This window comes from Gymnogyps californianus, chromosome 15 (assembly GCF_018139145.2).
Source record: "Gymnogyps californianus isolate 813 chromosome 15, ASM1813914v2, whole genome shotgun sequence".
Lineage (NCBI taxonomy): Eukaryota > Metazoa > Chordata > Aves > Accipitriformes > Cathartidae > Gymnogyps > Gymnogyps californianus.
Window position 1 is genome coordinate 12955759 of NC_059485.1, and position 12071 is coordinate 12967829.

Below are 12071 nucleotides of genomic sequence, written 5' to 3' on the forward strand. Positions count from 1 at the left end.
CAGTCTCCATTCAATCCATACTGTGTTCAAACCAGACAAAGCTTGTCAAAACAGAACAGAGAAATGCACCTAGAAACAGAAGTTTACAAACTGAGAGCCAATGCAACATTTTCTTAAGATGTGGTAAAAAGCTCCCCAGGAGCTTCTGCAACACTATCCTGAACTGAGTGAAGAAACCTAAAGACAAATAACATCAATGGATGAGACTAATGAGGAAACTCAGATGAGAACAAACTGGATAAATGACTCATCCCAACAGACTTCACATGTTTTTTCAGGAACAATTCAGAAATCCCATACAGCTTTTGAACTCAAGCAATTTCAATGCTGATGACAGAGTGTTGCTACATCCCACCAAACCCTCAACCATTTGCACCTACAAAGCGTTTTTAGGTCCATATTTTCACAACAACTAAAGTCTGTTTTGATCTGCTAACTACAATAGGTTCCACATACATAAAAGGCTGCTAAGGACAAGGCTTTTACCTCCCAACACCTTCTGCAAAGCAGCACTGCACTGAGACTAGAGCAGTCCTACAAGGTTGCGGCGGAGTAAGGAAACAAGCTAATTTGTCCTGTTTGTGAGCAGGAAAAAAACAGAGGGATTGAGAAAATATGGAAAGAGCTTCTACCTTTAAACTAAATAGAAGGATAAGAAAGCAAAGAATATTCTCTCCCTTCCTTTCAGCTAGAGAATCAACCAACCAACAACCTAATCCCAGAAAAAGCAGAATTTCAGGAACCACAGCCTTACAGAAGTTACAGATAGACAGGAAATATTCTATTCTCCTCCTTGAAGGGGAATTTTCCCAAGTACAATATTTTTGGGGATTGTTTGTCACCATTCTTCCAAATACCTGACGCTTCTTAATGATGCCATGGACCCTGGACACATTTAGACACTGTTCTCTACTGCCTCAAGCCAAACAACCAAGCTCTCCAGAAATCAATAGTATATGACACGCATTTGTCCAAGGTTTAGCTTTCTCCACCCTCTCATTCCTGTGCAAGTGTGAATTTATATATGTCTGTAACTGTTCTAGGAAAAATAAGATTGTGTTGTAAAGTGGGTTCTTTCAGGGAGAAGTTGGGGTACTCCCCCCAACAGTTAAAAACTGCTGTTTTTTCATACCATACTGCGTCACCAGTTGGAGGGAAGATGACAGATGCCGAACTTCCAACTTGACTTAGGTGAATTACCTGATGAGTAGAACATTAACACAACAAATGGCCACGCTATCATGAAAGTGAAGATGACTTCCATCCATTTTCACAGATTAAAAAGCTTCTGAATGTAGCTCCTTCATCACTTGTTTGGAAAGTATCAGTCATGTTTGGGATGATCTTTTTCCTAATCAGAGGAAAGGAAACACCTACTTCTGAATCTACAAGCCAGCACACTTCACACAAGCTTCATATCAGAACATTACCATCACATCCCTGCCTTCACCATATGAGACAAACAGAGAGGGGAAAAAAAAACCCCACCACATTTACTTACTTTACCAAAATTCCTCTGATCAGCTCAGGCTACAGATATTGAGATTCTCTTCCTCCCACCACCCCACCCAGCCTGCAACTCACCCAAATGTGCCCAGATAGATTTATACTACGCAGCTGGAGTACTCTGATAGCATAGGAACAGCACCTGCTTAGGCTTCAAACACCAAGCACTCAATATCCTAGGTCCAGAGCTAACTTAAATAGCCCATCTTGTATGCTATCATGATTATCCTTCTCTGCACCCCAATTAACTGGTTCAGTTAGCCTAGACACAGCTATAGAAGTTACAGCTCCATCTCTAGCTTACAGAAGATTTACCTTTTCAGACACCACTGATAGAAGATCTAGAAATTCCTACCTTTGTTGCAGAGCCACTTGTTGACATTAACATTACTTACTGAGGAAAAAAGAATCAGAAAGATTGATATTGTACCAACCCAACAAAACTAATAATACAAAAAACCCAAAGTAGCTAACTAGTACCCTAGATTGGACAAAGGTGTTTTATCACAGCCCTACTCTTTTGAAACTGTTACAATTAACACTTCTAGCTCTTTCACAAAACACCACTTGAAAAGCCTTCATGCATTTCCAAGGAGATGATAAAAGCAGGCTTATCCAGACCTTGATGATAAGACTAAATTTAAATGCACAAAGGGAAATATGTTATGGTACTCCTGAATAGCCAGCGGAGACTGGCAAATGTGTGAATTTCAGGTTACATTCACCCACAGTTTGTACATCAACAGTACTGAAAAGTATGCTTATAAACTAAAATGAGAAGCCATTAGGAAAAAATGGAGAATAAGATTTGAAGAAAAGCCAAGGATCTGCTATGGACATGGAGATGGTCTACAAATGACAGAAAATCCAGAATCAAAGGAGGACCCAATACGGATTACCTACAGTGTGTCTGCTCAAAGTGCCCAAAGATTTTCAACAAAGGTTAGTAACTTGTAGGTTCATTGTGAAGATGCAGATTCACAGACAACACTAAGTGGCAGAGGTATGTATAAAGTGGTCATTGCTATGCTGAGTTTCCAGGCAAAACATTTTTGTTTATTTTAAGGAGAAAACTAGAAGGAAGAGAATGGTTAAGTAACAGGTAGAAGATTTAAAAATAAAAAAAAACATTTGGATTAAGTGCCTGTCTCTCTATCAGATATACATTTATCTGCATGAAAATCTGCTGCTAGTTCTGGAGAGAGGGAAAAAACCCAGCTCATCCCTTGTTAAGGTTATTCTTTTTTTTGAAACAGATCACAAGCACTTGACTCCAGATTTTGTTACCTAGTAAAAGCTCTTAGAAAGAAGAAATGTAGAGATACGTAACAAAAATCAAGGCATGGGAAACAACTTGAATGAAGACACTTGAAAAGAATGAGTCTCTTTAGCTCATCAAAAGATGAGTAAGATATAGTACAGAATAAAAGTAAACAAACTAGTGAATTACATAGTTAATGTACTTCAGAAACATTTCTTGCATTATGAGTACTGAATATTCACTTTAGAAGAGGCGACAAATTCAGAGCTGGAAAAGGTAACACCTTTCAGCAGTGCATAGCTGACTCACTGTCACAAAACATCACTGATGTTTATTGCTTCTCTGGACTCATAAATGGGTGAGATGATTCTATTAATAGCCATTTCCACAGTTCTAAAATAAGTATTACAAAATAGCCAGAGCTTTGAAAGTGATATAACCTCTTCAGCTTTGGAATGGGAAGAACTTTTGCCTTTTGAAGGTTAAATGAACTGTCGTAGTAGTAACTGTAGTATAACTGGTAGTACATTAATAGCATTGTTAAAATCAGGCATTTTACCATATGATAACTAAATATTTAAAATTTTTATATTTATTGGACTATTAATGACCAGATTGAATGCCAATACAGTCTGATTTTCCAACAGTACTTTTCCTTTCAGTCTGTGTATGCATACCAGCCTTACCTCCTTGAGTCGAATACAGGAGGAGATGGATAATGTGAGATGTGTAAAACATTCTCTATGTTCACTTCTCTAGGACAAGGGCAGAAAGTGGAAATTACTGGGGGAAAAAAAAGAAACTATTCCATGTCCCACTCTATTATTTATTCCCTGTATTGTCTAATCTCTTCCAACTTCTGCTCAACAATGCCGTCCATCCGACAGCAGCTGGCAGGCACAACAGCAGACTAGGCATTACGCAGTCTTGCTATGTAGAGAGAAATTCTGCTCTGTGATGTGATCTTGGAGTACTTCTTTCCTTGCACCCCTCCAGCATGAAGAGAGGAAAGATCTATGAATATAGTAGATGCACCAGATAAAGAATTAAAGAGCTTCTTGAACAGACCTGTTGGTGGACAAAGGTTACCATGGAAGTGCACTGGAAGCAATTAAAAACTTAACATAGATTTGTACACATTTCTTTACAAAAGGCATTCTTACTTTTATACTGATCTAAAAGTCCAATTCTTACAAGCCCTACTGTGAGTGGCTAGAGATCTTGTCTATGCATTTAGTGACTTCATACTTTGTAGATCATTAATGTACTGAAAAGTGTTTGTTAAGCAGTAAATCTCCTCAAAGAGGGGTTACTGTTATCAACCAAAGGTTGAATATGAGAGACCCTAAAGAAGTTCAACGCCCTTCCTGTGAACATACTACATTGCAGACTGCTCCACTGTTTGCTCTTTAAACAAAATGGCAGATGGATAGTTCTCAGTCAAAAATGATGGAGGTATAGGAAGCAAAACTACTGAATGATATTTAGGACTATGCTCTTGGCAAATGAAAGTTTATTAGAGCATAGAGGAAAAGATTTGTCAGTGTTTTCCAACAAAAACAGCTGGTACTTCTGAGCTCTACTTATCCCATTGCACTTTTTCACATTGAATGTTGCAAGATTCAAGCAGTAAAGACAGTTCCGTGCCAAATCATCATTAAAGGTATTTCTGTTTCTGTAAATTTATCACTAGAACATACTGGAAAAATAACATACAGTTTATATTAGTTTCGTTTATGTTATTATACAGTTTATATTAGTTTATATTATTTATATATCCCTTGACATCAGGTCAATTCCAGTATACTATCTCACCTATATTCTTAGCTCCCCCTTGCTTTGTGCTGTGTTTCGAAATCAGTTTGCTCTACTCTCAAAACCCTCTTAGATTAGGGTAGACACTTTCATTTACTGAATTATATGTATTGCCAACCATACTGACATAGGGACAAAATAAGTGCAATTAAAACCTGTAAACTTTATCAAAACTGAAATATTCTCTCACCCTGATGCAGTGATAGCTTCAGCTAAAAAAAGACCAAGCCAAACAGCTCATGTGTAACTTTCTTCTAGTGTGTTCATGCTAACATATGGCCCTGTGCCACAGGGAGCAATTTCCAAATGCATACCATTACATACTTAAAGAAACACAGAGCTTTAAATGATGGACTTATACATAACTGGGAGCAAGAGAATCTTGTTGCTCTTGTGCTATTGAGGGCCATAGTTTCTTCATTCCTAAGATAAACTGTAGGTTATACAAAAATGTAAATTATCATATATCCTGACTGATAGATTTTATATTGGATATTCTTCTCTTTGCATAGAGGTATCCAGAACATGGAGCCCTGCAGGCTCAGATCTTTATTGCTAGAGTAATCTCTGCACATGTGAACACATTCAAATAGAAATAGTAGGGAATGGTTAGACACATACTATTCACATTTTATGAACAGCTGTCATTTTTAGAATTTTCAGCTTCCTGGTATGTATATAATGATTCCCTTATCTGTGTCTAAAACCTGATTAAATAGGGAACTAATGACATAAATATATCCTTAGATCATTTAAAACAGTAATTGCTAAGAAACTTCTTGGCAGGCTCAATACCTGATACCCTCTGGTGAACTGTGCATAGTGCCATGCACCTCTCCCTTGCAGGCGGTGCAGTGCTACTCACCAGATGCAGCTGCTGTGGCCCCACGCTCTCATCTGGCTTTCCTGCTTATTCTCTCCCTGCTGGTTTCATTCTGTACTGTGCAGGAAATTTTGCACATCCTACAAAGAGAGTATTTGTTTAGGCTGGTGAAAAGGAGGCTAATAGGAATTCTAATAACTGCCTACGACTATTTGAAAAGGATTTGTGAAGACATAAGAGCCAAACTCTCCTACGTAGTGCTAAACAATATAGCAAGGGCAATGACCACAAATTGCAGCTCTGAGGGTGCATATTGGACATTAGGAAAACCTTTTTTACCAGGAGGGTAGAGCAGCACTGAGACAGGCTGACAGACAGATGGTGAGATTTCTGTCCTTGGAGTATTTAAATGCTTAGCTAGGCAAGCTTCTCTCAGTCTTCCTACCAACATTTTTCTGACTCTATCATTCTTCAGATGCAAGTGAATCTCAGATCACCATGGAAGTAATGCAAAAGTACTACAATAAGAACCATATCAGATCTATGGAAATAATCATAACCACTGTCTTGAAAGGTTCATAGAATTCTTCATACATGGGCTGATTAAGCTTTGTGACAAGTCTGGATGGCAGGTAAGTATAAAGTCCGTTTCATAAGTAAGAAGTGAAGTCACCAGCTTAAGCATTATGACAAGAGTAAAGCAAGCAAAGGCTCTGCATTCTTGAACTTGTGTTCTAGCCAACAGAATAATTTACCACAGAAGAGAAGCAATCTCCAAAACCCTCTGCAGTGTTCAATGAGCTCCCCAAGAGGGGGGGTTGGTTACTTGCCCAATCTCAAAATATAATAATAATAATCATCATCATCATCTGATTTTGAGGCTTCTAATCATTGCTGCAAGTGCTCTTTTACCAAGCTTTTTACCTTCAGGACAGGTTCAAGAGATGCACTTGGCCCCTTTGGTTAATCTATAGGCTAAACAGACCAAGTAATTCACATAATTGTCCTGGTTTCAGCTAGGACAGAGTTAATTTTCTTCCTAGTAGCTGGTATAGTGCTGTGTTTTGGATTTAGTATGAGAATAATGTTGATAACACACTGATGTTTTCAGTTGTTGCTAAGCAGTGTTTATACCAAGTCAAGGATTTTTCAGCTTCTCCTGCCCAGCCAGGAAGAAGGCTGGAGGGGCACAAGGAGCTGGGAGGGGACACAGCCAGGACAGCTGACCCAAACTGGCCAAAGGGATATTCCATACCGTATGATGTCATGCCCAGTATATAAACTGGGGGAGCTGGCTGGGAGGGGCGGATCACGGCTCGGGAACTAACTGGGCATCGGTCAACGAGTGGTGAGCAATTGCATTGTGCACCACTTGCTTTGTATAGTTTAATTCTTTTAGTATTACTATTGTCATATTATTATTATCATTATCATTGTTTTTCATTCCTTTCTGTCCTATTAAACTGTCTTTATCTCAACTCACGAGGTTTTTTTCCTGATTCTGTCCCCCATCCCAGGGGTGGGGGGAGTGAGCGAGCGGCTGCGTGGTGCTTAGCTGCCGGCTGGGGTTAAACCATGACAATAATTCATGTGGAAATAAATTGCAAAACCTCATGTGAACTCTTGTTATTCCTCTCCTTCTGAAATATTTTGGATTTTATCTGCCATTAAATCTTTATGACTACACACCTACAAAACAGTTTTGTACAGGAACAAAAATCAGATACAGATTCTCTCAATATCTAGTGCCTCTCCTTGAATCTTAGTAGCTATTAGCCGCTCAGTTTAAGTGAAAGAGGAAGAACTGCAAGGCTAGATATTATATGAGAATATGCTTTTCCACACATAAGATTGTAAACAGCATCCTACATGACGTTTTAACCACAGAGAAAAGAACACAAGACAGTTTAGATGGAATTCTTAAAAGGAAGAGAGATGAAGCTGCTGTGGTTTTCAGAAAACAGGCCAGCCTGGGCACTCCAGCCACAGCTCGTTCAATCCGTGCAGCCCACATGCAGCCAGCAAGACATATGTTTCCTTAAAATTGCCAGGAATGCAAAGCAATGCTAGACAAGTCTAGACTGATCACAGGATAAATGCAAGAAGCAAAGAAGTGGATCCAGCTGTGTGGTGGATGACATTTGCCTGGCAAGGGAACAGTTACAAGTGTCCAAGTCCTGGAACGAGTCAGGAGGGAGAAAGAAACAATTTTCCCAGAAGTGCACTTGGTTCCAGAGGAGAATGCACCTCCCACCTCCAAATTCAGCTTAGCTAAGTTTGCTATCCTCTGTTAGAAAAATACATCTCCCTCTTTCTTAACACAAGTATGTGCAGATCAGGTTGAAAAGCCAAGTCCCGAACACAGCTACTGCGCAAATCATGCAAATCAATCTCACTCAAATCTTTCTGCTTCTACTCAAAACACGAGATTATGCCCTTAACTGTTGCTCTCCCCATCTTTTGTAGGCACGTACGTGATGGCCCTTCAGTTATCTAAAACTTATTTGCACAGATCCCATACTCTGCCTTATCTCACTTCCTGAACACCCTAATGATACCCTCTCTTATAAATTAAAAATAAAAATACAGCTTTAGTAGTTTCTACTTAAAATTTATAATGCTACTCCTGCCTTCAACAAAGTCCTGCTCCTTGATCTAAATCCTACCATTGTCCAGTTTACTCCTAATGATGCTGTTCAAGTTGCCCAACTAATTCGTTACCTATAATGAAGGACAGATGTCAGTCCTGGACAACCGGCCAGCCCGGTGGAGCACACTTAGATTTCCTTTTGACTTACATGTATGTATTTCCTTCCTGTGGAAACAGGGAGTGGGTCAGAGGGAAAAGGGAGGAGGGCTGTACACACCCAGGTCTGCAAGCCCAGTACAGACAGACCTAACTCTCTCATTAGTGCTTTCCTTCTCAGCTTCACATCTTCTTCCAGTCATTAACAGTCTTTTTGTTTGAACTAATCAGTATCTCTTGTTCATTCCCTTTATATGAACCTCAGTCTCCTGCAGTGCTGTAACATTCACTTCCTTCCCAAAGTTTACTTAAAATCAGAATACATATACAGGTTCCAGCTATTACAATACAACTTCACCTGCTTTGTGGAATTATTAATATTTTTTTTATTTGGATGAAGACCTGTATGATAACATCTTAGTATTGGCAAGTACCTACATTCAAAAACCATAAATCAGGTCACAATAGATTTTATGATTGGCTTAAAAAATGATAGGTTTCAAAAAATGAATTTTGGGCTTCCTTTAGATGACAAGTATATTTTCTTCCTTTTTTTTTTAATATGGGGGTAAAAGGCTTTCTCATATTCCTATGACTGTCCTTGAGAAAACACTAAATGCCTTGAGACTCCTAATAATGCTGCAAGAGTTACAACACACTGCTGTTTCCTGATACCCTTATGCACTGTTTATGTAGTAAGAGTTAAAATGTGAAATTTGTATGAATTGTTAATACTTCAAATTTATGTTTTTTATTAAGATTGCCTGCAATTCACTAAAAACTTAGCTCTTATTAATGATAGGGCTCATGCTGTGTCCATTTAGTATTAATACTTGCAATCACTATGAAAACAATTTCCACTTTAAGACTACACAGGTCCAAATCCTGCCTGTGGCAACATCCACTTAAGTCAATGACATTAAAAAATGCATATCTGCAGGCAGAATCTGATTCATTGCCATGTCTGTGTCTCGCGCAGCACTCCAATGCTCCCATGAAGAGTTATATACCACTGACTTCAGCAACTGTTAAAATCTGTAGAGGCTGAGTTTTCTCCCTTTACTGTACTGTTTTTCCTGTGAGATTTAGTTAAGTGATCGTTAAAATACTTAAACTTACGTAAGAATTCAGTAGGAATAACAATATTGTGTTCTTCTAATAGATAGCCTTAGAAGGAGCTAACACTTACATGCATGGAGACGTATCATAATAATAAACAAAGATGATGAATTTCCAAATGGTTTACAGAATAAGAGCCTTTGTAGTGGCTGCTAGTCCTCAGAAAACACACTAATGCAAAAATTCTTTTCAGATGACCTGGTTCCTGGATTTGAATTTTTATGTGTACTTATTTGGAAGTGTACATGCGTACGTGTGCACAAATTTATATGGAAAGAAGTGTATCTGCACAGCAGGCTTGCTATTTAAGTGAGAAAGCTGCAGGAATGTTGTGGTTTGCTCCATGGGGAGGGCAGCAGAACCATCTTATAGATGGGTCACAGTCTAGAGCTGTTTATTTACATGTGTGTTTTGCAGAACAGATTCATCCAGGAAGATAGTGTCCTCACTGGTGGAGCTGTTTGTCACTCACACTTTGCTGCAAATGGGTAAGTCTCCTTGTGTGTTTGGACACTAATAAGAAATAAAAATGCTAAGTAGCTTATTTTACTTTACAGATCAGATGAAAATGTGATTTATTCATTCCTTACATTCTAAATATTTGATGTTATTTGGAATGTGCTGAGAATGAGCAGTTCTCTTGGGGGAGCAAACAGGCATATTTTCTAATTAACTCTTAATGATTTGTGAGTGATTAAAGATTTGTGCTTTTTTGGATGACAAAGTCAGTAACCAAAGTGACAAAATACATTCTTCCTCTAATCAGTACAAGTGGCTACTTTTCAAAATAGTGTCTTCTTGTAGGGCACTTTGACCTTGTTTTGGATTTTGTTTGTACAATGAAATCCTAGTCCTGCCATTTTAACCACACACTCCTGCAGATTTCAAACAATGGTAAGTTTTCTGTGGCCAAGTCTTTATTACCCCTCTTTAATAACAAGATTTAGTCTCCTGTATTCACATCTCTAGCAGAGTGACTGGTTAGAAGTTGTTTTCTTATGTATTTGATTTGTAAAGCTGTATGTTTAGAGAGTTGGGTTGCTATTGAAATTGTTTTGGCAGGATGGTAAGCAATGTACAGGTTTATTTGTAATGTATTAAGTCCTTGACATACTGTACTGTACTTCAGAGGCTCCACAATTTATTTTTTGTTGTGGCTTGCCTTTAGTCCTTGCCAATTTATTTCCCTTCCTTTTCCAAACAAAGCTAGGGTTGTCAAATCCTAACGTTAAAGAATTTTAATAGCTAGATCCAGTTACGGAGCTAATTTTTAATTTACCATTGTCCGTACAACTTTTGACTAAATAGAATAACTCTGCAAATGGGCTAAAGAGATGTGACCCACTAGCCAACAGCATCAAAATACCCTCCTAAACTTAAAGGCCCACGGACTCAATGCTTTTGCTACCATCATCCATAACCATTTTCTGAAATACTGCTTTTAAGAAGTTCTCATAATGAGATCACTGCACTGGCAAACAGCTTTGATCCAGTAATAACATTTCCAGGGGCAGCACTGCAGTTTGTCTTGGCTAGTTTTTACCAGAAATTTTTATTGCTTTTCTTAAAGTAATTACAACATTAATACAAAAAGAGCATTTTCCAAGAGAACACACAAGAGTGGGGAAGACACAAGAGTGGGGAAGAAAGGAAGGATAAGCTCTTCCTTTTCATTTAATGTCATCTCCACAGATTTGCAGATCCTGCAGATCAGCATGGTAAACAAAAATTTGAATTAATATATCCTATATATGTTCGCTGTATAAACCATGGAACATAGCTCCCTGACATGTTGTGCTGTTTATGCGCAAGTCTTTCACTTGTTTCTGCAAAGCCTTACTGCAGCTAAAGGCATTCATTTTCAGGAATATTTTTGGACTCGTGCATCTTTTGGTTTGGAGGATGACAGTGGGATAAGAGGCAGTGGAGAAGAACACTGAGATGGAAGCGGGGAATGAGAAAAAGGAAATATCTTCAGATCCCTCAAGATTTCGTAAGTTTGTCAGAACTCCTTCCAACCTCCTTGTTCTAGGCTCAGCAAACCTTAACAAGGACTTCAGTTCTCAAGGAGTTAAGGATTGTTGGGAAGCTGCTGCTCTTACTTAATCTCATCAGGTTCCTTTGAGGGGGAGGAGGAAATGTTGCCAAGGTTGGAGTGGGAAGGGGTATGTGAGTAAGGTTGTTTACCAAGGACACACTAAGGTTTGTAAAGATCTGAGACACTTTCCATGAGTATACCAGGGCTCTCAGGGATGAAAGCAAAGAACCCTCTGACACCTGCAGAGGGGAAGGAGAAGGGGGACAAAGCTGTGAGAACCTTGATGTGCTTCAGTGGTTTTTAAGGTGACTGATGAAATGATGTTCTACATTGGGCATGGCAGCTCCCTTTGTATGGACTTTTAAAGAACCATGAGAGAGGAAAGTCTATTTCAGTCTTTACTTTCTCATTGTTTTCTCCATTCCTCCCCTCACAGAGCTGTCCAATGGTGGAATCATTCTACGGCATACTTCCTAAGGTCCACACAGGGGAAGAAATCATATTCATCTGGACTTTGAGCATTAGCAGAGTATGATTTTGCTCTGAAAGACATAATATGTATTTACGGTATATTGAATGGTATTCCTGTCTCTCTATCCCTAACACTACGCGCACCACATGATAAGGCATGGATGCTTCCCAAGCAAGCAGTTTAGGAATTTCAGCTCCAGATTTCCAAAATTTCCAATGCTGAGCATTTACTGTTATGTTTCACATTACCTTTGAACTCTCCAGGCCCTATTTTATAGAATTTCCTGCAAGA

General features: G+C 38.8%; 1 long non-coding RNA gene across 1 annotated transcript; it reads left to right on the forward strand.

Annotated features, from left to right (window-relative positions):
• The first annotated feature begins 9680 nt into the window (after positions 1-9680).
• On the forward strand, positions 9681-12071 carry LOC127022248 (uncharacterized). Its single transcript, XR_007767324.1, has 3 exons — positions 9681-9758; positions 11136-11263; positions 11745-12071. It is a non-coding gene; the product is annotated as an uncharacterized LOC127022248 (long non-coding RNA).